This window comes from Saimiri boliviensis, chromosome X, assembly GCF_048565385.1.
Source record: "Saimiri boliviensis isolate mSaiBol1 chromosome X, mSaiBol1.pri, whole genome shotgun sequence".
Lineage (NCBI taxonomy): Eukaryota > Metazoa > Chordata > Mammalia > Primates > Cebidae > Saimiri > Saimiri boliviensis.
The window spans coordinates 82596605-82618135 of record NC_133470.1 but is presented as its reverse complement, the minus strand read 5'-3'; the positions used below and the strand labels follow the sequence as shown (position 1 = coordinate 82618135).

Here is a 21531-nt window from a genome sequence, read left to right as displayed (position 1 = left end):
CGGGCCAGGCGCCCCGGCCGGCCACAGAGCTCCAGAGGGGTGCCGTCCACCGCCGGGGCCCACGGCGAGGCCCAGCCAGGGTGGCGGGGAACGCGGGCGCCCGGGGGCGGGGGGCAGGCTCCCCTGGCCCGCTCACTCACTTCCGCCATGGCCGTGTGTGCGCGGGAGGCGGCGGCCGCTCCGGGATACCGGTATGCGGGTCCGCGCGCTCATTGGCTACGGCGCTGGGAGGGCGGGGTCGGGGCGGAGCCTGGAGGGGGCGGAGAGCGGTCCGGGCGCGTAGTAGGGGCGCGGGCTCGCAGCCAAGCGTGTCCTCCAGGCTGTCTCCGCCGGACGCTGGGCTCGGCCTCGGCCGTGCCGTGACGGAGAACGATGCATTCCATAAAGACGCGAGTTCCTGACGCCACACCTGCGCGGGGGTCACCTGGTTCCGTGTGACCTCGCCGATCCCAGGTGAGTGAGCGCCGTTAACACCCCGCGTGGCAGACGGGGAAACTGAGGCCCAGGGCGACGGACTGCCCAGAGCGTCAGGGACACAGCCAGAACTGGAGCCCGGGCGGCGTGGTTCTGGAACTTTCTGTACTTTTGCACCCGGGATGAGCAAAGGAGCCCCTCGAGGAACGAGTTGGGGAGCTGGCGAATCGGAGAGCTTCCAGAACCTGCAGTCCGGGCCGGGCGCGGTGGCTCGCGCCTGTCATCCCAGCACTTGGGGAGGCCAAGGCGGGTGGATCACCTGAGGTCAGGAGTTCCAGACCAGTTTGACCAATATGGTGAAACCCCGTCTCTATTTTTTTAAAAAAAGAAACAAGAAACTGCAGTCCGTCGTTGTTCGCCGATTCAACATTTCTGGAACACGTGCACGTTCTGATCCCGTGTCAGGCTCCCAGGGGAGGGTCTGAGGGAGACAGAACTAACGCCTGTCTTCAGGGCGCTTAGAGTGGAGGATGGGAAGGCAAGGACTCACCACACTTTAAATTTGAGACAGATTGAGTGTCGTGAATCTTCAGGGCACACGAAGAACAGAGAGGGGAGGAAGCAGGGGGGCTGCGATGAGGCAGGGGCCAGGTGGGAGATGCGGGGCCTGGACCAGAGTGCAAAGAGACTTGGGAACATGGACAGCACAGGACTCAGTGATGGAGGGAAGCTGGAGAAAGGGTGAAGCATGATCTCCAGATGTATGGCCTGCGCAGAGGAGTGGAGGGCCGTTCCACCTGAGACCCAGAGTGGGGACACGGGGAAAGAGAGACTCAATCGCGTTTCCCAGTGATCAGCCAATGAACAGTGAGGACTTGACAGGCACCACCCTGGATGCCTGATACAAAAGCATCAGTCAGTCCTCTGAGAGTTCACCAACCCGGAGATAGAAGAACCACTCTGGAGGGGTCTATCCTCACTCCGTTTTTAGGGGTTGATGTCCTTCAGGTGGAGGGTTCTGGCCCTCCTGTTCAAGAGTCCTCATTGATTTGTGCAACAGCTGGTTCATTCATCTACTACTCATTATTATTCATTCAGTCCTTCGGTGGACTAAACATGCACCTTACTCAGTCCTCACCTGGGTGCTGGGTAGCCAGAGGTCCAGTGAAGCAGGAAGATACATGGACAGATGTAAGAGTGGGTGCTGTGCTGTCACAGGTGGAGGGCTGGAAGACAGGACTTCAGTCCGCCTGGAGCAACCAGAGAAGATTCCTAAGAGACAGCTTGGCCAGAGTCATCACACAGATGTTAAATGAGGGCCTAGGTGAACAGAAGGGTATTGTGGCCTGGTACGGTGGCTCACACCTGTAATCCTAACACTTTGGGAGACAGAGCTGGGAGGATCACTTGAGTTCAGGAGTTCAAGACCAGCCTGGGCAACATAGTGAAACCCATTCTCTACTAAAAATGCAAAAATTAGGGGCCAGGGATGATGGCTGGAGGCCGACACGGTAGCTCATGCCTATAATCCCAGCATTTTGGGAGGCCGAGGCAGGCAGATCATAAGATCAGATCAAGACCATCCTGGCTAACACGAAACCCTGTCTCTACTAAAAATGTAAACAGTTAGCTGGATGTGGTGGTGTGTGCCTCTAATCCCAGCTACTCAGGAGGCTGACGCAGGAGAATCTCTCAAACCCGGGAAACAGAGGTTGCAGTGAGCTGAGATCACGACACTGCACTCTAGCCCAGGCGACAGAACAAGATTATGTCTCAAAAAAAAAAAAAAAAAAAAAAGCCAGATGTGGTGGTGAGCACCCATAACCCCAGCTACTTGGGAGACAGAACTAACGCCTGAGGGAGGCTAAGGCAGGAGAATCGCTTGAACCCGGAAGGCGGAGGTTACAGTGAGCTGAGATCACTGAGCCACTGCACTGCAGCCTGAACAAAAGAGTGAAACTCCATCTCAAAAAAAAACACACAGAAAACTGATGAAGTGAACAAGGCAGTGAGTGTTAGCAGCTGAGTTTGGACATGGGTATGGAGGTTTTTGGTTTTTTTTTTCCTTTATCGGGAGGGAGGGTTGCTCTGTTGCCCAGGCTGGTGTGCACTAGCGTGATCTTGGTTCACCAAAACCTCTGTCTCCTGGGTTCAAGCAATTCTGCCTCAGCCTCGCTAGTAGCTGGGATTACAGGTGTGCGCCACCATGCCTGGATGACTTTTGTCCAGGCATGGATAAAACCCCTGTCCATGGGTTTCACCATGTTGGCCAGGATGGTCTCAATCTCTTGGCCTCAAGTGATCCACCCACTACAGCCTCCCAAAGTGCTGGGATTACAGGCATGAGCCACCGCGCCCTGCCAGTATGGAGGGTTTCTACTATACTGATTCCTGCAATTATTCTATCAGCATAATATGAAGTAAAACTCAGAAAATAAACAGCAGTAGGCCAGGCGCGGTGGCTCATGCCTGTCATCCCAGCACCTTGGGAGGCCGAGGTGGGCAGATCACAAGGTCAAGAGATTGAGACCATCCTGGCCAACATGGTGAAACCCCATCTCTACTAAAAAATACAAAAATTAGCCAGACGTGGTGATGCACACCTGTAGTCCCAGCTATTGGGGAGGCTGAGGCAGGAGGATTGCCTGAACTCAGGAAGTGGAGGTTGCAGTGAGCCGAGATGGCGCCTCTGCACTCCAGCCTGGTACCTGGTGACAGAACAAGACTCTGTTTCAAAAGAGAGAGAGAGAGAGAGAGAGAAAAGGAAAGAAAGAGAAGAAAGAAGAAATAAATAAATAAATAAATGAAGGAAGAGAGAAAGAAAGAAAATAAAGAGCAAGAGAAGAAAGAAGAAAGAAAAGAAAGAAAGAAAGAAGGAAAGAAAGGAAGAGAGAAAGAAAGAAAATAAAGAGCAGTGAACCTTGAGCAGAGACCTTAGGAGGAGAGGCTGGGGAGGGTGCCCTGACACTGGCACAGCAGTTTGACCGGACGCATCGTTGGAGGAGATGCCCCATGTGAGCCTCCACTCTAGGATCCCTGCTTCTTCTCTGCCTGGTTTTCATGGTCGGCGGGCAGCTTTCACATTTGACAGAGGCGTGGTATCCCCAGGACGAGGATCCAGATGGAGGCATGGCAGCCCCGGAACGAGGGTCCAGGTCGCCACCTCGCTAAGCCTCTTGGGGCAGATGGTGAATGTGGTGGAGCTGGGGGTGATAAATCCATGGCAGCCATGAGGCAGCAGGGGGGCTGCAGCTCAACCAAGCAATGTTTTCCTTGCAAAATTTCCCCAGAAAAAGAGGCCTAACAAGGTCCTGGAGGAGCTGTTAGCAGTGCACGGGGCAGCCTGTAGTGGGTGCGGAGTGCGTCATGAATGCCTCCCCTACACCAGCACTCATTTCCCCCTCTGCTCAGGGCCAAGTATCCCTCTGAGGGGCTGCCCACATCAGCGACGGGCTGGTTTGGATCTATAAGGACCCAGGCACCTGTGACCACCTGGGGCCAACCCTGAGGCTGCAGAGGTCCTGTGGGATTGGAGGGGGCTCTGTCATCCCAGCTCACTCCTCCCTCCCTCCAGCCCTGCTTCCTTCACTCTCCGACAGGCGTTGACCCCAAGGGTGACCCCCACAATATTCCTGCACAGAATCTGTGTCTCAAAGTCTGTTTCCTGGAGACCTAACCTATGCCACAGAACATGAGTCAAAATTTTTTTTTTTTTTTTTTTTTTTTTTTGAGATGGATTCTCTCTCTGTAGCCCAGACTGGAGTGCTGTGGCACCATCTCGGCTCACTGCAACCTCCACCTCCCGGTCCCGGTTCTAGCAATTCTCCTACCTCAGCCTCCCTAGTAGCTGGGATTACAGGCATGAGCCACCACGCCCAGGTAATTTTTGTATTTTTTAGTAGAGACTGGATTGAGTTAACGTTTTGAAAGGTTTAATAAAATGAAAGAAGCATCTCAGTCTATCTGTGCTGGTATAAAATGAAAGAAGCATCTCAGTCTATCTGTGCTGCTATAATGAAGCACCACGGATGAGGGCATTTATAAAGAAACAAAGTTATTTCTCACAGTTCTAGAGTCTGGACAGCCTTGATCAAGGTGCCGACAGCTTTGGTGTCCAGGGAGAGACTGGTCTCTGCTTCCAAGATGGGGCCTCCAAAGGGAGGAACGCCGAATCCTCATGTGGCAAAAGGAATGGAAAGGCAGAGTGGTCCCTTTGACCTTGTTATAAGGTTGCTAACCCCATTTCTGGGGGCAGAGCCCTCATGACTTAACCTCCTGCCAGAGGTTCCACCTTTTCATCCAGTTGCATTGCAGATTAAGTTTCAACATGAATTTTGGAGGGACACCATCATTCAAATCATAGCAAAAAGCAATACAAATTGAAAGTCTAAGATAATGAGAGAGAAGATGGCCATAAAAGAAAATGAATAGAAAAAAAACAAAAGCAGGGCTGGTGTGGTGGCTCACACCTGTAATCCCAGCACGTTGGGAGACCGAGGCGGGAGGATCGCTTGACCCTAGGAGTTCAAGACCAGCCTGGGCAACATAGGGAGATCCAGTCTCTACTGAAAAACAACAGTAAGTACATACATACACACACACACACACGTACGTGTATATATATAATATTAAAAAAGAAAAAGAATATAAAGCAATAAAAAAAAAACAAAGAAAAAATAGAAAGTGTAGCAAACATGATGAAAAACAAAGATGAAGCATTTATTCTCTCAAAAGACATAAATAAGCTAAGCTCAGAACAGATCACAGGACAAATCTCAGCCATGTGAGCAAAGCTAGGAGTAAACCTCAGACACAGTGAGTCACATGGCCTTCCCCTCCACTTGGCACAGGGCCTCCCTGCCAGCATGCAGGGTGGGGGGTGAGCTGGCCCCCAAATCCAGCTTTAGAATCTGCTTTCTCAGACTCCTTTTGCAGGTCAGAGTCTCCAGGAAGTGAATGCTGAGATAGAGATTGGTGAGATAGAGGTTTGTGAGTTAGAATGCTGAGACAGAGGAGGGCTCTTGGGATGGACACCTGTGGCGAAGGGAAGGCAGCAGGGCAGAGAGAAGGGTCTGCAGCACAGACACAGCACAGGCTTCAGCTCTGGAGCCAAGCTGGCCCTTTGGAGCTGTCTCTTACAGGGACAAAGGATTGGAACCCATGCATTGACCGTAGGGTGCCACGGGGAGCAGTTGTCTTCAGGCAAAGATGATTCCCAGAGGTACTGCCTTCCAGAAGCTGGAGGATGGGTGCTGAGTTCTGGAGGGGGCCTTCTGGCTGGTGTGCCACAACACCACTCCATCTCCTTCTGAGAATTTCAATGGCTTGTATTTTCATTCTAGTGATTACCTTTGCAGTTACCATTTCATATAATCTGCTTAATTCCGTTCCTTCAGACCAACACTGTCTCACAGGAAAGCAATACAACTTAAAATTTTCCAGTAACCACATTAAAAAGGTAAAAAGAACCAAGTAAAATTAATTTTAACATATTATTTAATACAACATATCATTAAAGTATTATTTTTCCTGCATGTAATCAATATAAAATTATTGAGAGACTTAACATTCTGTTTTTGATACTGTTTTTAATCTCTGGTGTGTATTTTACACTTATAGGACATTGTAATTCAAATTAGCCACATGTGACTTGCCTGAGAACCACATGTGGCTAGTGGCCACAAGACTCCATGTCACAACTTTAGATAGTGACAGTAGTGTCTATCTACTGACTCTAGTATTTAAAATAATATTAGGATACTTCCACTTTGCCCCATTCCCCCTCTCCTAAATTACAGAATCCTAGTCAATTACATGGGTTTTTCTTCCTGTTTAACATTATGCTCTTAAATATACTTACATTTCTATTTTTGGAATAATCCATTATAAATAATTTTTTTGACGAGGGAAGGTGTCTACCTGTACCACTTTCTGTTTTCTCTGCCCCCTCCTCAATTTTTGTTAACTATATCATTTCTAGTTCTAGCATTTATAACATCTATGTTTGTAGACATTCTTCTTAGATTTGATTTAATGCCAATCCTCAAGTAAGGTGGATTCAGTGCTCACCATCATTTCTCTTGCTGTGGCTTCTTCATTTTCTATCACTTGGCTGAAAGCATTCTTAAATAGTTTCTTCAGGATGTTCCTTCAGTTCTTGCATGCTCTAAGACATTTGTGTGAGGTCTCTCTTTTTTTTTTTTGAGATGGAGTTTTGCTCTTGTTAGTCACTACAACCTCTGCCTCCCAGATTCAAGTGATTCTCCTGCCTCAGCCTCCCAAATAGCAGGGATTACAGGCATATGCCATCACACCCAGTGAATTTTGTATTTTTAGTAGAGACACAGTTTCACCATGTTGGCCAGGCTGGTCTTGAACTTCTGACCTCAGGTTATCCACCTGCCTGGGCTTCCCAAAGTGCTGGGATTACAGACATGAGCCACGACTCTTGGCCGATGTCTTTATTTTTTTTTAATGACAATTTGGCTGGGTATAAAATTATTTCTCCAGACCATCTTACTTCAGAATGAAGTCCTTTGGAACTTTGCCAACATTGTTCTATCGACTTCTAGCAATGAATGTTGCTGAAATAAATTCTAGGGAGAGGTTTTTCCCATTTAAGTCACTAGGTCTTATGTTAATGTGCTCAGGTGCAAGCCATTTAGTGTATTTTTCTTGGGACATGATGAACTATTCCAATCTATACATGAAAATCATCTTGTATTTCTGGGAAGTTTTCTTAAATTATAAATTGAAATATTTACTCTGTTCAATTATTTTGTTTCTCTTCTTTGAGACTATTGTTTTTATTGTTTTTATATATGTAGTATGGCCTTTTTCTAGTTTTCAGATCTACTATCTTCTCCCAGACCCTTTATGATAATCTGTTATTTTCATGTTGTATTGTGCTAGCTTTTGTCAATCCTGCTTTCCATGTACTTTTACTATTACGTCTTCTGCATGTTTGTTCTCCTTAAGGCAATTTAGACTTCTTTTTTTTTTTGAGACGGAGTTTTGCTCTTGTTACCCAGGCTGGAGTGCAATGGCGCGATCTCGGCTCACTGCAACCTCCGCCTCCTGGGTTCAAGCAATTCTCCTGCCTCAGCCTCCTGAGTAGCTGGGATTACAGGCACGTGCCACCATGCCCAGCTAATTTTTTGTATCTTTAGTAGAGACGGGGTTTCACCATGTTGACCAGGATGGTCTCGATCTCTCGACCTCGCGATCCACCCGCCTCGGCCTCCCAAAGTGCTGGGATTACAGGCTTGAGCCACCGCGCCCGGCGATTTAGACTTCATTTTAACCAATTTAAGCTTTTTTTCTTCCATTTCTTTCCTAATTTCTACAACCTCATGTTTGCCTCCTTGTTTCCTTTCCACATATTCTATGAACTCCTGTATTCCTGCTTTTAGTAATTTATTTACATATTTGGTGATTTTTATTTTTATTTTTATTTTTTTGAGACAGAGATTGCAGTGGTGCAATCTCAGCTCACTGCAACCTCTGCCTCCCGGATTCAAGTGATTCTCCTGCCTCACTCTCCCAAATAGCTGGGATTATAGGTACCCACCACCATGCCAGGCTAATTTTTGTATTTTCAGTACAGACTGGGTGTCACTGTGTTGGCCAGACTGATCTTGAACTCCTGAACGCAAGTGATCTGCCCATCTGAACCTCCCAAAGTGCTGGGATTACAGGCATGAGCCACTGCACCTGGCCTACATTTGGTGATTTTTTTTTTTTTTTTTTTGAGATGGAGTTTCGCTCTTGTTACCCAGGTTGGAGTGCAATGGCGCAATCTCAGCTCACCGCAACCTCCGCCTCCTGGGTTCAGGCAATTCTGCCTCAGCCTCCCAAATAGTTGGGACTACAGGTGTGCGCCACCATGCCCAGCTAATTTTTGTATTTTTAGTAGAGACGGAGTTTCACCATGTTGACCAGGATGGTCTCGATCTCTTGACCTCATGATCCACCCGTCTCGGCCTCCCAAGGTGCTGGGATTACAAGCGTGAGCCACCACGCCCGACCCATTTGGTGATTTTTTAACAACGCTTACTTTTTCTGTGACATCTTTATTTCAATCCTTTCCTTTCCTTTCTCGTCTTTGAATAAGGGTGATCTCCCTCAACGGGCCTTTATTAGGAGATGATGTGATGAGCAAGCCAGAACCCTGCTCCTGTTAGTAGGAATTCTCCTATGACACAGGGTGTGCGACAGTGACCCTGTTGTCCCCTAAGGAAGGCTGGCACAAGATTTGTTCGGAGGGCAACCTCATGCCAGCACCCAATTTACTGAAAGATTCCTTCCTCCTGCAAATACAATTTCCCATGGCAGTTACTCATTCAACCTGCATTCCTTTCTTCCTGCAGTTTCATGCCAAACTGAATCTGCAGAAACTCCTACGGCCAGTCTCTGCACCTGTTACTAATATTCTGAGAAAGAATTATTGGTACTGCCCCCAGAGTGTGGATGTATTTTGGAAAACCATCCTACCAGCTTTGTCTGAGATCTGAGCCCAGAGACACCCTTTCCCAGGATTTTCCACACACTTAGTAACCTTCCCTTGATCATTAATTTGTTTTACTATTAGTTCAAGGTCACAGATGTCATCATGTCTCTCCCAAGGTGGGTGTGGGCATCTCCATTTCTCATTCTCCTAATTTCTTTTGGATCACGATACCTGTAGGACTATGTCACTGTGTTCCTTCCTTCCCCTGTTGGTGGACATTCTGGGATTACCTCGTTTTTCAAAGCAGCTGTCACTGCCTCTGTATTATGTCTACATCTATCTATCTGTCTGTCTATTGAGATTGAATTTTGGTTAATGCATTTGTGTTTTTCCTAAACAAGAGCAAAGCAATTTTTTCCAGTACAAAGCCGACTAATTAATTTGGTTGCCAAAAGTCAAGAAGAGTCCAAAAGTATAGAAGCATCATCTGAAACTGTGCTGCCCATAGTGAATCCAGGAACAAATCGGTCTATTGAAAAGAAGCCATGAAATTCAACTCAAAGTTATTTTATTTTATTTTATTTTATTTTTTTGAGAAGGAATTTCACTCTTGTTACCCAGGCTGGAGTGCAATGGTGTGATCTCGGCTCACCACAACCTCCGCCTCCTGGGTTCAGGGAATTCTCCTGCCTCAGCCTCCTGAGTAGCTGGGATTACAGGCATGCACCACCATGCCCAGCTAATTTTTTTGTATTTTTAGTAGAGAGGGGGTTTCACCATGTTGACCAGGATGGTCTCGATCTCTTGACCTCGTCATCCACCCGCCTCGCCCTCCCAAAGTGCTGGGATTACAGGCGTGAGCCACTGTGCCTGGCCTTTTATTTTTGTTTTTGAGATGGAGTATCACTCTGTCACCCAAGCTGGAGGGCAGTGGCTCAATCTTGGCCCACTGCAGCCTCCACCTCCTGGGTTCAGGTGATTCTCCTGCCTCAGCCTCCCAAGTAGCTGGGATTACAGGTGCCCGCCACCATGCCTGGCTACTTTTTGTATTTTTGGTAGAGACAGGGTTTTCCCATGTTGCCCAGGCTGGTCTTGAACTCTTCACCTCAGGTGATCTGCTTTCTAGGCCTCCCAAAGTGCTGGGATTACAGGTGTGAGCCACCGCTCTGGCCTTTCAGTCAGAATCTATTTTGGCTGTAAGAGACAGAAACCTCCTGCCCAATAACAGGGGTGGGAATACCATATTCCTCTCACTCAAGTGAAGCCTGGCTGTGAGCCTCAGGTCTCAGGCGGCATCCCCTGCAGTCCTGTCACTGCCATCCTCATGCCTGGCTTTTATGTCACAGCCCAGTGTGGCTGCTCCAGCCCCAGCCTTTACGTCTGTATCCCACGTAGCAACATGTGCAAACGGCCGGAAAGGGGCAGCCTCAACCTTTAATGACAAGTCTTGGCCGGGGGCAGTGTGTCAATGCCTGTAATCCCAGCACCTTGGGAGCCTGAGGCAGGTGGATCGCAAGGTCAGGAGTTGGAGACCAGCCTGGACAAGATGGTGAAACCCCGTCTCTACTAAAAATACAAAAATTAGCTGGGCATGGTGGCAGGTGCCTATAATCCCAGCTACTTGGGAGGCTGAGGCAGAGAATTGCTTGAACTTGGGAAGTGGAGGTTGCAGTGAGCCGAGATCACACCACTGCACTCCAGCCTGGGGTGACAGAGTGAGACTCTGTCTCAAAAAAAAAAAAAAGACAAGTCTCAGAAGTCTTTCTTTTCTTTTTTTTCATATATACACACACACCTATACACATACATACATATATACACGCACATATATACATACATATATACACATACATACATTTACACACACACACACATACATATACGTATGTTACATTCAATAGAGATCGGTTCTCACTGCATTGAGCCTGGCCTAATGTGGTCCTTCTGCTTTGGCCTTCCAAAGTGCTGGGATTATAGGTGTGAGCTACCACGCCTGGCCCATTACTGTTATTTCAGATAGCCCTGATTCAGACTCTGCTTCTCCATTTTCTTGCCTGTAAATTAGGAGAACACCTACTTCCTGGGGCAGGTGGAAGGGCTGAGGACTTGTGTACGTCAGTGAAGCCAGGAGCTCAGAGCTGCTTAGAGCTACCTGATCTTCTCAAGCCCAGGGGCTCAGAACACAGTCACATTACCAGGTCTATCTGCAGGGGAGGCTGGGAAATTACGTGACAAACAAAAATGAGGGACCCCATTCAGGAAGGAGGAGGCGTGATGTCAGATGGACTGACTCCTCCTGTGTCCTGGGTGCTCCCTGGGAGACTGGGGAGGTGCTGGCATCGGGTGGCCACCTCTGACTGTGACCTACCCAGAGCCCTCAGGTAATAAGAGAAAGAGGTGGGACTGGGGCCACGCCCCCTCTGTCTTCCCAGCACCTCCCTGTTTTGGTCCAGGGTCAGCCTGTCAGTGGGTGCTGGGTCCTTCCAGGTTGGCGTGCAGGTGCCCACACTCCTGCCCCACAGGTACAGCAGGCAGGACTGGTCCCATAGGTGGGGTGTAGTCTTGCCCAGTGGCAGCGTAGGCATGTGGGGTTGGGGTAGCCTCCATGTCCCACTGCCAGTGAGGCAATTTGTTCAAATCCCAGCTCCCCGAGGCCACAGCGTGACCCTGAGCAGGGCTGTCTCCTCTGAACTCAGCTCTCTTTCTTTTGGGAGAAGGGACAGAGAATAAACCATCGGATTGTTTTTTATAATTGTGAATTATTTCAGATTGTAGCAAGTACAGTGAAAGTGTAGCTAGTACTGATGCCCTTACCGAAGACTTCCTGTAACATCAGCACACCTTACTGTGAGCTTGTTTTGTGCAGTCTCTGTAGCTCATTTCACCCTCACCATGGCCCATTACAGATGGGGAAATGGAGGCAAAGAGGCAAAGGAACGTGGCCCAGGAAGCTGACTGGGAGGGTGGCATGCAAACCGCCTCTCCTCTCACCCAACCAAAGTGCCTTCATCCCTGCCAGGAGCCATCAGTCCTGTGTGCTCTGCAGTTTTTCTGAGCCTGAGGGCCAGGAAGGAGCCATTCCTGATGTTCAACTTCTGCCCTGTGGAGAACTAGGCCCTTCCCGACTGTTTCCTGGGGCTCTGGAGGCGCAGAGCCAGCCAGATCCTTGTGTCACACATCCAGGATCAGAACCAGGCCAGAGAGCCTGGGTGCGTGTGTGGGGCTTCTCCCAAGATTCCCTTCCTGGGCATGGGGAAGGTGGATGCTGCTCACCCATATGTGGCTGAGCAGGAATGGGCCTGGCACTGTCCCCAGGTGTCCAACCCTGAGCCCTGAGACAGGGGCTGTGATTTTGGGATGCTCTGACAGGAAAGCAGCAATTTCGGTTGGGGCCCAGGAAGGAGCAACCATTTCTGGGAGATCTGTCCCATGGGAGCAGATGGACAGCAAGCTGGGCCGGGGCTGAGTGAGTGGGGGAGGCCGGAGAGGATCCCATAGTAGCTCTAGGGCTGGGACTCTTCAGTGTCTAGGGCCGGAAGACCCTGTGCTGGGGGCAGGAGCTGGGCCCCTCAGGTGGGCCACGTGCCTCTCTCCTATCGTGGAGTTCTTATTGTCACCGTGAGCTCTTCCTAAGGTGACACCGCCAATGGGGGCCTGGGCAGGGCACTGGAGGTGTTTCAGGAAGAGGCTGAGATGGAGGTTGTGTGGTTTGAGGACTACCCGCTTCATGGAAGTGAAAGAGAGGCCCACCTCACCCCAGAAACTCCAGTGTGGCTGGGGAGAGGAGGTGGTCTGTGGTGAGCCTGGTACCTGGGACTCATCCTGTCCCTGCCTGGCCCTCAGGTGGAATGCTATGGAATATGATGAGAAGCTGGCCCGCTTCTGGCAGGCCCACCTCAACCCCTTCAACAAGCAGTCCGGACCGAGACAGCATGAGCAGCGCCCTGGAGAGGAGGCCCCGGACACCACACCTGAAGGTGGGTGCTGGTGGGAGTTGGGGTGGGAGCTGGGAAGGTCTCTGGCCACTTACATGGACCCCTGTTCTTCCTGCCGCCTCCTGTGTGGTCCTGCCTTTCCCACGGAGCCGGCACCTGCTGGCTGTTTTCTTGTTCCCACGTGTTCTGTGGTTCCGTGGTTTGTTTCTGTGTGCCCACTAGAATTTGCACTCCTGATAGCAGGATTTGTGCCTGACTCATCACTGCTGTATCCTCAGGCCCCGCACACAGTAGGTGCTCAGGGAACACTGGCTGAGTGAGCTCAGCACTGACGGAGAGGTTAGCCGACTGGCTGTCCTCTTGGCATCAGGATGATGTCAGCCCCAGAACCTGCTGATGAGCTCATCAGGGAGTGCTAGGGCGGGGCAGCCGCAGGGACGGGCTGGCGTGGGCCCTGGCGTTAGTGGATTTTGACGTGTAGCCAGCCGTGGGTTTTCTGTCTTCCCCATGTTCATGCATGAGGTGTCCGCCTTGGGAATGGGGATGTTTCTGTAATGCCATCTTGAGGCCCTTTTAGCACCGAGTATCATTCCACCTCCTCTTCTCGAATGGCTCTTTCCTGTCTGCATGAGAAGCGGATGTGCAGGTCTGAGGGGTACCCAGCTCCCCCAGTGCCTGCTCTCTGTGCGGCTTCCTGAATCCCTTTCCCACTCCTGCTGTCCCAGCTCCTCCCTCGGGGATGGGAGACAGGAGGCAGCAGCTGACCCTCCACACCTGTCCCCGTCTTCCCCCAGAGGCCCTGCCGGAGCCGCCCCCTGCGGAGCCAGAGTTCTGCTGCGCTGAGTGCATGATGGATCTCGGCCTGTCTGAGGACCACTTCTCCTGCCCTGTGGTAGGTTTCGGATGTGGGAGGGGAGAGGGACTGAGTGAGCCCTCAGGAAGAGCCAGCAGTTTCCTTGTCACTTGCTCCCAGGTGGCAGGGCAGCATCCTGTGAGCTGCGGTGCAGCCCCCACCTCAGCCAGGGCCCGCGGCTTAGAATCTGAGGCCTGTGTGACGCCCCAGACCCCCACGCTCGGAGCCTGTGTGACGCAGGTGGAGAGCCTGGATTGCGGTTCCTGAACCTGGGGCTGCTCCTCTCCCCCGAGCTCCTTGTCTTCATGAAGCAAATATGAGAGTCAGTTCCCTCTGGGCTCCTCAGGGTCCTGCAGACCCCAGTGCCAAGGGAAAGGGGTGTAGGAGGTAAGGGAGAAGCCCCTGTCTGCCTCCTCCTGATCGGTCGGCGTCACAGGGCCCTTTGCTTTCTCTGTGTGTTCTTCCTTGGAAGCCTTGCTTTGAAGAAGAAAATGGGAGCCTGTAAGGATTTCTTTTTTTTTTTTTTTTTTTTTTTTGGCAAAATGGGGTTTCACCATGATGGCCGGGCTGGTCTTGAACTCCTGACCTCAGATGGGTGATCCACCCACTTCGGCCTCCCAAAGTTCTACGATTATAGGCGTGAGCCACCGCGCCTGGCGGCCGTAAAGATTTTTTAAAAATCCTTTGAAAACCTTTTTTGCAAACTGTCTCCAACTTGTGAGAGAAACATTATAATAACATTAAAATGTAACTCTGAAAAGATTTGGTCAGAACCTCCCCATTCTAATTCACTGTTCATTTTGTGTGTGGCCTTTAAGCTTTGCCCATGCAGAGGGACTTCATATATGTGTTTCGTATCTTCGTTTGTTTATTTATTTTTCTTTTCCTTTAATCCAATCAAGTTGAGTATCTTTTTTTTCTTTCTTTCTTTTTTTGAGATAGGGTCTTACTCTGTGGCCCGGCTCTGGAGTGCAGTGGTGCGATCGTGGCTCACTGCAGCCTCGACCTCCCGGGCTCAGGCGATACTCTCACCTCAGCTTCCTGATTAGCTGAGACTGCAGGTGTGCACTACAATGCTCAGATAATTTTTAAACTTTTTGTACAGACATGGGGTCTCGCTTTGTTGCCCAGGCTGCTCTCAAGCTCCTGAGCTCAAGCAATCCTCCCACCACGGCCTCCCAAACTACTGGGATTACAGGTGTGACTCACTGTGCTCAGCTTGTTTTATTTACTACCACATTTTGAGCACTTGCTTTGGGGCCAGACTGGGAGAGAGGAGGGTGCCCCCTCCTCTTTGCCTGGGCCTCAGAGCCCAGCAGCCTGGAGGAGGAGGCTCCCGAGGGCAGGGTCAGCCCAGCAGCCTGGAGGAGGAGGCTCCCGAGGGCAGGGTCAGCCCAGGCTCCTCAGCTTCGAGACCCGATCTCATCTTCCCCGGGAGCACCAGAGTGTTCTGAGTCTGGGGTCTTGCTGGGCCCTGAGGAGCCCCCTGGCCGCTATGTGGAGAAAGCAGCCTGAAGTGCTGGGATGTTGGCACCTGCCTGGGCTTGGCAGTTAAGCTTGAGGTTACTTACTCTCCTTCATAACAGCAAATGTCATTGCCCTGGCCTTCCTCCAAGAGGAAGCTCGAGAAGTAACCAAAATGACATAGTGGAAAAAAGCAACTGGATTTCTAAAGATGGAAGTTGTCTTTTGAAAAGCATCTTTCACACATTAGGTTTTCAGCGGGGAGCAGGTGCAGGGGGTGGCCCTTGAGTGAGTCCTCGCGGCCCTCTGCTTCAGTTTCCTTCTCTGGGTGAGGGGTGTCAGCGTCTGCGCTGGGCCTGTCTCAAAGGATGGGACTTGACGGGGACAGCCTGCAGTGTGAGCATCTGACTTCCCCCACCCCAACCTGGGCAGGGTCTGATCTGACTCCCCCAACCCCAACCTGGGCAGGGTCTGATCTGACTCCCCCTACCCCAGCCTGGGCAGGGTCTGATCTGACTCCCCCCACCCCAACCTGGACAGGGTCTGATCTGACTCCCCCTACCCCAGCCTGGGCAGGGTCTGATCTGACTCCCCCCACCCCAACCTGGGCAGGGTCTGATCTGACTCCCCCCACCCCAACCTGGGCAGGATCTGATCTGACTTCCTCCACCGGAACCTGGGCAGGATCTGATCTGACTCCCCCCACCCCAACCTGGGCAGGGTCTGATCTGACTCCCTCAACCCCAACCTGGGAAGGGTCTGATCTGACTCCCCTCACCCCAACCTGGGCAGGGTCTGTTCCTGGCCTCTGATGTGCAGCAGCTGCAGCAGGCGATTGAGGACTGCAAGCAGTTGATCCTGGAGCTGCCCGAGCAGTCAGAGAAGCAGAAGGATGCCGTGGTGCGGCTCATCCACCTCCGGCTGAAGCTCTAGGAGCTGAAGGTGGGTGTAGGCCCACTGCATCATAGGACAGCCTGGGGCTGAGGCCAGGCCTGTGGGACCAGGAGGCCCCCACCAGCCTCTGGCTCTCTCTCAGGCAGTGCACCCTCTCAGCCTGAGGGGCTGAGGTAGAAAGACACTAGACAGGCAGGGTGTAAGATGGGCCTTTCCCCGAACAGAACTGCGGGAGGCTTCTCTATTAGTCTAGACCCTTATATTTCGAGGAACAGAAAGCCAACCCCCTAAGTAGCTTAAACCAAAAAGAAAAGTGTGTTTGCTTGGTGACTGGAAGACCCTCCGATGTCAGGAGTCTCGTCTCCCAGGTCTACTTTCCGTGTCTGATCCAGCACGTGGTGGTGGCAGAGACCGTCCCGGCACTGCACCTTGCTTTCCAGCAGGTGGGCTGCCCTGGGTGGTGACAGCTGCCTTTTCTGTGGTTATAGCAGGAGTCTCAGGCCTGAGTTTCACTGGCCAGTCATGGGCCCACCCCTGACCCGATGACAGTGCCTGATGGGCCAGTTCTGGGTCATGGACCCACCCCCTGACCTAATGACGGTGGCTGATTGGCTAGTTCTGGGCTATGTGTCCACCCACTGAAGCGAGTGGGTGGGCTGAGTTCCTCCCTGAACATGACCTGGACAAGGAGCGGTGGTGTCCTGAAGGTGACGACAGAAGGTGATGGGTCCCAAGCCACAGATACCCCTGATGCAGGCCTTGGGTCTGCGTGTGCTTTGGCCTGGCTGCCCTGGGTCCCCTGTGCTGACTCATGAGTCCCTGAGATTGTGGAAAGTAGAATATTCATTAGGGAACAGGTAAGTTAGTGGTAACAAAAATCCCCAAAACATAGAGACTTAGAGAAGGTATGTCGGTTTCCTCACGTAAAAATCCTGTAGGTGGTCTGAGGCCCATATTGCAGCTAATGGTGTTGGGGAGAGGTGAGGAGGGCCTCCTTTTCCATCACCCTGTACCTGACCTGCAGAAAGCGGGAGGGGCAGAGAGGCCACATCCCTCCCACTCCCGTGCCCGTGGCCTAGAGAGGCTGCATGGCTCTCACTCAATGCCCGTGGCCCAGAGAGGCCTCATGGCTCCCACTGACATGCCTGTGGCCTAGAGAGGCTGCATGGCTCTCACTCAATGCCGGTGGCCCAGAGAGGCCACTTCTGTCCCACTCAGATGCCTGTGGCCCAGAGAGGCCGCATGGGTCCCGCTCACATGCCCATGGCCTAGAGAGGCCACTTCTCTCTCACTCAATGCCCATGGCCCAGAGAGGCCACTTCTCTCCCACTCACATGCCTGTGGCCCAGAGAGGCTGCATGGCTCCTGCTCACATGCCCGTGGCCTAGAGAGGCTGCATGGTTCTCACTTAATGCCTGTGGCCCAGAGAGGCCACTTCTCTCCCACTCACATGCCCTTGGCCCAGAGAGGCTGCATGGCTCCTGCTCACATGCCTGTGGCCTAGAGAGGCTGCATGGCTGTCACTCAATGCCCGTGGCCCAGAGGGGCCACTTCTCCCGCTCACATGCCCGTGGCCCAGAGAGGCCGCATGGCTCCCGCTCACATGCCCGTGACCTAGAGAGGCTGCATGGCTCTCAATGCCCGTGGCCCAGAGAGGCTGCATGGCTCCCACTCAATGCCCATGGCCCAGAGAGGCTGCATGGCTCCCACTCAATGCCCATGGCCCAGAGAGGCCATTTCCCTCACACTCACATGCCTGTGGCCCAGAGAGGCCACATCCCTCCTGCTCATGTGCCCGTGGCCCAGAGAGGCTGCATGGCTCCCACTGACATGCCCGCAGCCCAGAGAGGCCACATCCCTCCCGCTCACATGCCCGTGGCCCAGATAGGCCACATCCCTCCTGCTCAGATGCCCGTGGCCCAGAGAGGCCGCATGGCTCCCACTCACATGCCCGTGGCCTAGAGAGGCAGCATCTGTCCTGCTCACATGCCCGTGGCCTAGAGAGGCCGCACGGCTCCCACTCAATGCCCGTGGCCCAGGGAGGCCGCATGGGTCCTGCTCACATGCCTGTGGCCCCGAGAGGCCGCATCCCTCTCACTCACATGCCTGTGGCTCCGAGAGGCCACTTCCCTCCTGCTCACATGCCCGTGGCCCAGAGAGACTGCATGGCTCCCACTCACATGCCCGTGGCCCTGTGCAGTCCCACACAGCACCTGGCTGCAAGGGATGCTGGGAAAGGTAGCGGGTGACACTGGCGGGCCTTCCCCAGCTGATCATTGTTTACTGTGAATGGGGAAAAGGGGTGTGGCATTGTGCTGACACTCACAGTCTCCACTGTACATGGTGCCTGGAAGGAGTCAGTTGAGGGGCTGGTGCAAAGGGAAAGGAGCTTCAGCCCAGCTCGCCTGTGACCCTCCCTGACCCGCTCTCTGCAGGACCCCAGCGAGGATGAGCCAAACATCAGTGTGCTCCTGGAGCACCGCTTCTACAAGGAGAAGAGCAAGAGTGTCAAGCAGACCTGTGACAAGTGCAACACCATCATCTGGGGGCTCATTCAGACCTGGTACACCTGCACAGGTGGGCCGAGACCAGATGAGGAGGGAGGGATGGGAGAGGCCCAAGCTCCTGTCTCCTTCAGGCTCACTGTCCTGCGTGGCGGCCACTCGCCACATGTGGCCACTCAAAGTTAAATTAATTAAATATGCATTTCCTCAGTTGTACTGTCCACCCTGGACAGTGCAGTTCTGGATGAAAAATTACACTTGTGAATTACATGGTGTGTCAGTCATGACAGTGGAGAAAAAGGGAAAGGAAATGGCGTATGTTAGGGTAGATTGCGTGCGCGTTCAGGGCAGAATGTAAAGGTATTACCTGACTTTGAAGCAAAAACTTGAAGGTCAAGGAGCCTAGGGAGGACTGTTCCTGTGTGGGTGGCCGTGTGTGCCAGGGCCCTGAGGTTGGTGTGTCCAGTGCAGGGTCCAGCCCCACAGGGTATAGTGGGCGTTCTTTTGTGTGTGGAGACGATAGATCATAGAAAAGAAAGGGATGAGGACACAGAGATAAAAGAATTCAGCTGGGCTTGGGGTCCACTGCTACCAGGGGCAGAGGCCAGCAGTGGCCCAAAGGCCTGGACACGCTGATACTTACTGTATACAGGGCAGGGGGGCAGAGTCAGGGGAGTGACTCATCTGACAGGATTGGTAGGGGTCAAGCAAATCACATTCTTATAATAGAGGGGGCCACATGGGTACAGGTCAGAGGGCCCCTCCCTCTCAGGCAGCCTCTACAAGGAAGGGAGGCACTTACCTCAGTGTCTTTTTACGCGCTTATCAGAGAGAGCAAAGGCTTTCAGGATTCCTCGGACTTCCACAGCTTCTAAGAATTTACAAGGGAGCATCGGGTGGGAAAGTGGAACATGAAGGTGGACGAGGATGGTGGCTGTCGGAGCACAGCTCCACGGAGAGGTGTTTAAGCCCCTGATGTCTGCGGGCCGGCTGGCTAGTGTCAGACCGTCCTCGAGAGCCAGCAGAGCAGAGTGTTCTCTGAACTCCTCAATGAGAGGGAAACTCCCCCTCACGGCCTGCTAAATAATGGGCGCCTCCCCAGATGCTGGCGTTACTGCAAAGCCTGGTTGCTGAGTAGCGGGTGCCTTTCCAGGCGCTGGCGCTACCGCAAGGCACTTACTCTCTCCTCCTGATCACTTCTCATACTGTCCTTTCAGTTCTGAATTATATTTCACCCGATTATGTCTATACTATAAGACTAAAATGTTCCTACACCAGAGCAAAGATTAATAGAGAATAATGATATAGTAAGATTGATTATATACTTGATTATGTGATTGAACCTAATATCTATTCAGTGTCATTTCTATAAGTAATCAGAAAACATATCATTGCTATAACTAAGCAATCAATTACTTATTATGCTGGGACAGACTGTGCCTTCAGTCTCTTGCCATGGCACCTGGGCAGCTTTCTTCCCACAGTCCAGGGCCTTTAAGGCAGAGCAGAAGGCCATGTGTGGCTGTAGCTCTGTGTCTGGGGTAGGTGGGCTCAGAGGTGGTTAGGGCTTTTCTTTTAAGTGCAGTGGGGCTGCAGGTGGGAGCTGGACATCCTTGGGCTTTAATAGGGTCATTCTGGCTGCTGGTTGAGCAAGGACTGAAGAGAGAGTGAGTGAGAAGCGGGGAGGAGGCCGACGGGTGAGGCGGGTGGTGGGAGTGAGAGACAGCTTCGTGTGGTGCCAGCTGAAGGTTTGGGAATGGAGGGGGGCAGATGAGAACAGAGTCTGGCTGGGTGTGGTGACTCACACCTGTAATACTAGGGCCTTTGATGCACAGTTGGAGGTCGGCTTGAGCCCTGGAGTTCGATGCTGTAGTCAGCTGTGACTGCACTATTGCACTCCACCCTGGGTGACAGAGCAAGACCCTGTCTCTTAAAAAGTACAAAAAAATCCAGAGAGATAGGGGTCAGGATAACTCACGATGTTTAAAGGTTGGAGCCGCTGAAACCAGGATGGGAAGCTGAGGGGCTTGGGAGGGCAAGGCGGGAGTTCTTTTCATTCCATTTGGACACCTTGGGTCTGGGGTGGGAGTGGCAGGTTGACCCCAGACATGTGAGTCAAGTTGACGGACAATATCTGGGCCACCTTTGGGGCAAGGCTCAGGGGCCAGGGGCAAGAGCATCTTTGAGGTTCTAAGGCCTCCCTTGGTGTCAGGAGGTCTTAAATTGATCTGGGCCTCGGAATGGAACCCATGGGGAGGGGGCAGGGCAGCTGAGGGTGGCCTGGGCTGCAGGTGCGCCCTTCCTACTTCTGAGAAGTGTGTGTCCGGCCACCCTAGGGTGTTATTACCACTGTCATAGCAAGTGCTTGAACCTCATTTCCAAGCCCTGTGTGAGCTCCAAAGTCAGCCACCAAGCCGAATACGAACTGAACATCTGCCCTGAGACCGGGCTGGACAGCTAGGATTACCGCTGTGCCGAGTGCCGGGTGCCCATCTCTCTGCGTGAGTGTGGTGGGACAGAAGAGGGTGAGGGAGCTGTTCCTGGCAGGGGAGCTGGTTGTGCAGGTGTGCGAGGGCCCATCAGTCAGACAGCGGAGTGAGGCCCTGGGGCAATCCCTGCTTGTTATCCTTGGAAAGTGACCCACAGGTCTGCTGCTGGCGTTTTTTTGTCACTGAAGCAGACTGAGGCTCCAGCGGTTCTGTGACTCCCCCAGGTCCCTGAGGAGTACCTGCAGGGCTGGGACCTGGCCTCTGCCTTCCTGGGCAGCCTTTTGTCACAGAAAGCCTCATCCACAGGGACTGGGAAGATCACACGGTTGTCACGCACATGTGTGCACCAGCTCTTCTCTCTGGAGAGTTGCTGGTGTTCATTCATCAAGTCCCCACACAGCCCTACAGTGGGGCCCTGTTTGTGTCTCCTTTTACTGATCAGAAGACAGGGCAGTGAGACGCTGGGACCACCTGAGGATGGGATGAGTCAGGAGGGAGCCCTTGGCCTGGCTGGCTGTCTGCCTGAGGG

At 52.3% G+C, this 21531-nt stretch overlaps 1 pseudogene; it reads left to right on the top strand.

The window, feature by feature from the left end:
* The first annotated feature begins 223 nt into the window (after window positions 1-223).
* LOC101027495 (differentially expressed in FDCP 8 homolog) overlaps window positions 224-21531 on the top strand; it is a 30574-nt pseudogene continuing 9266 nt past the window's right edge.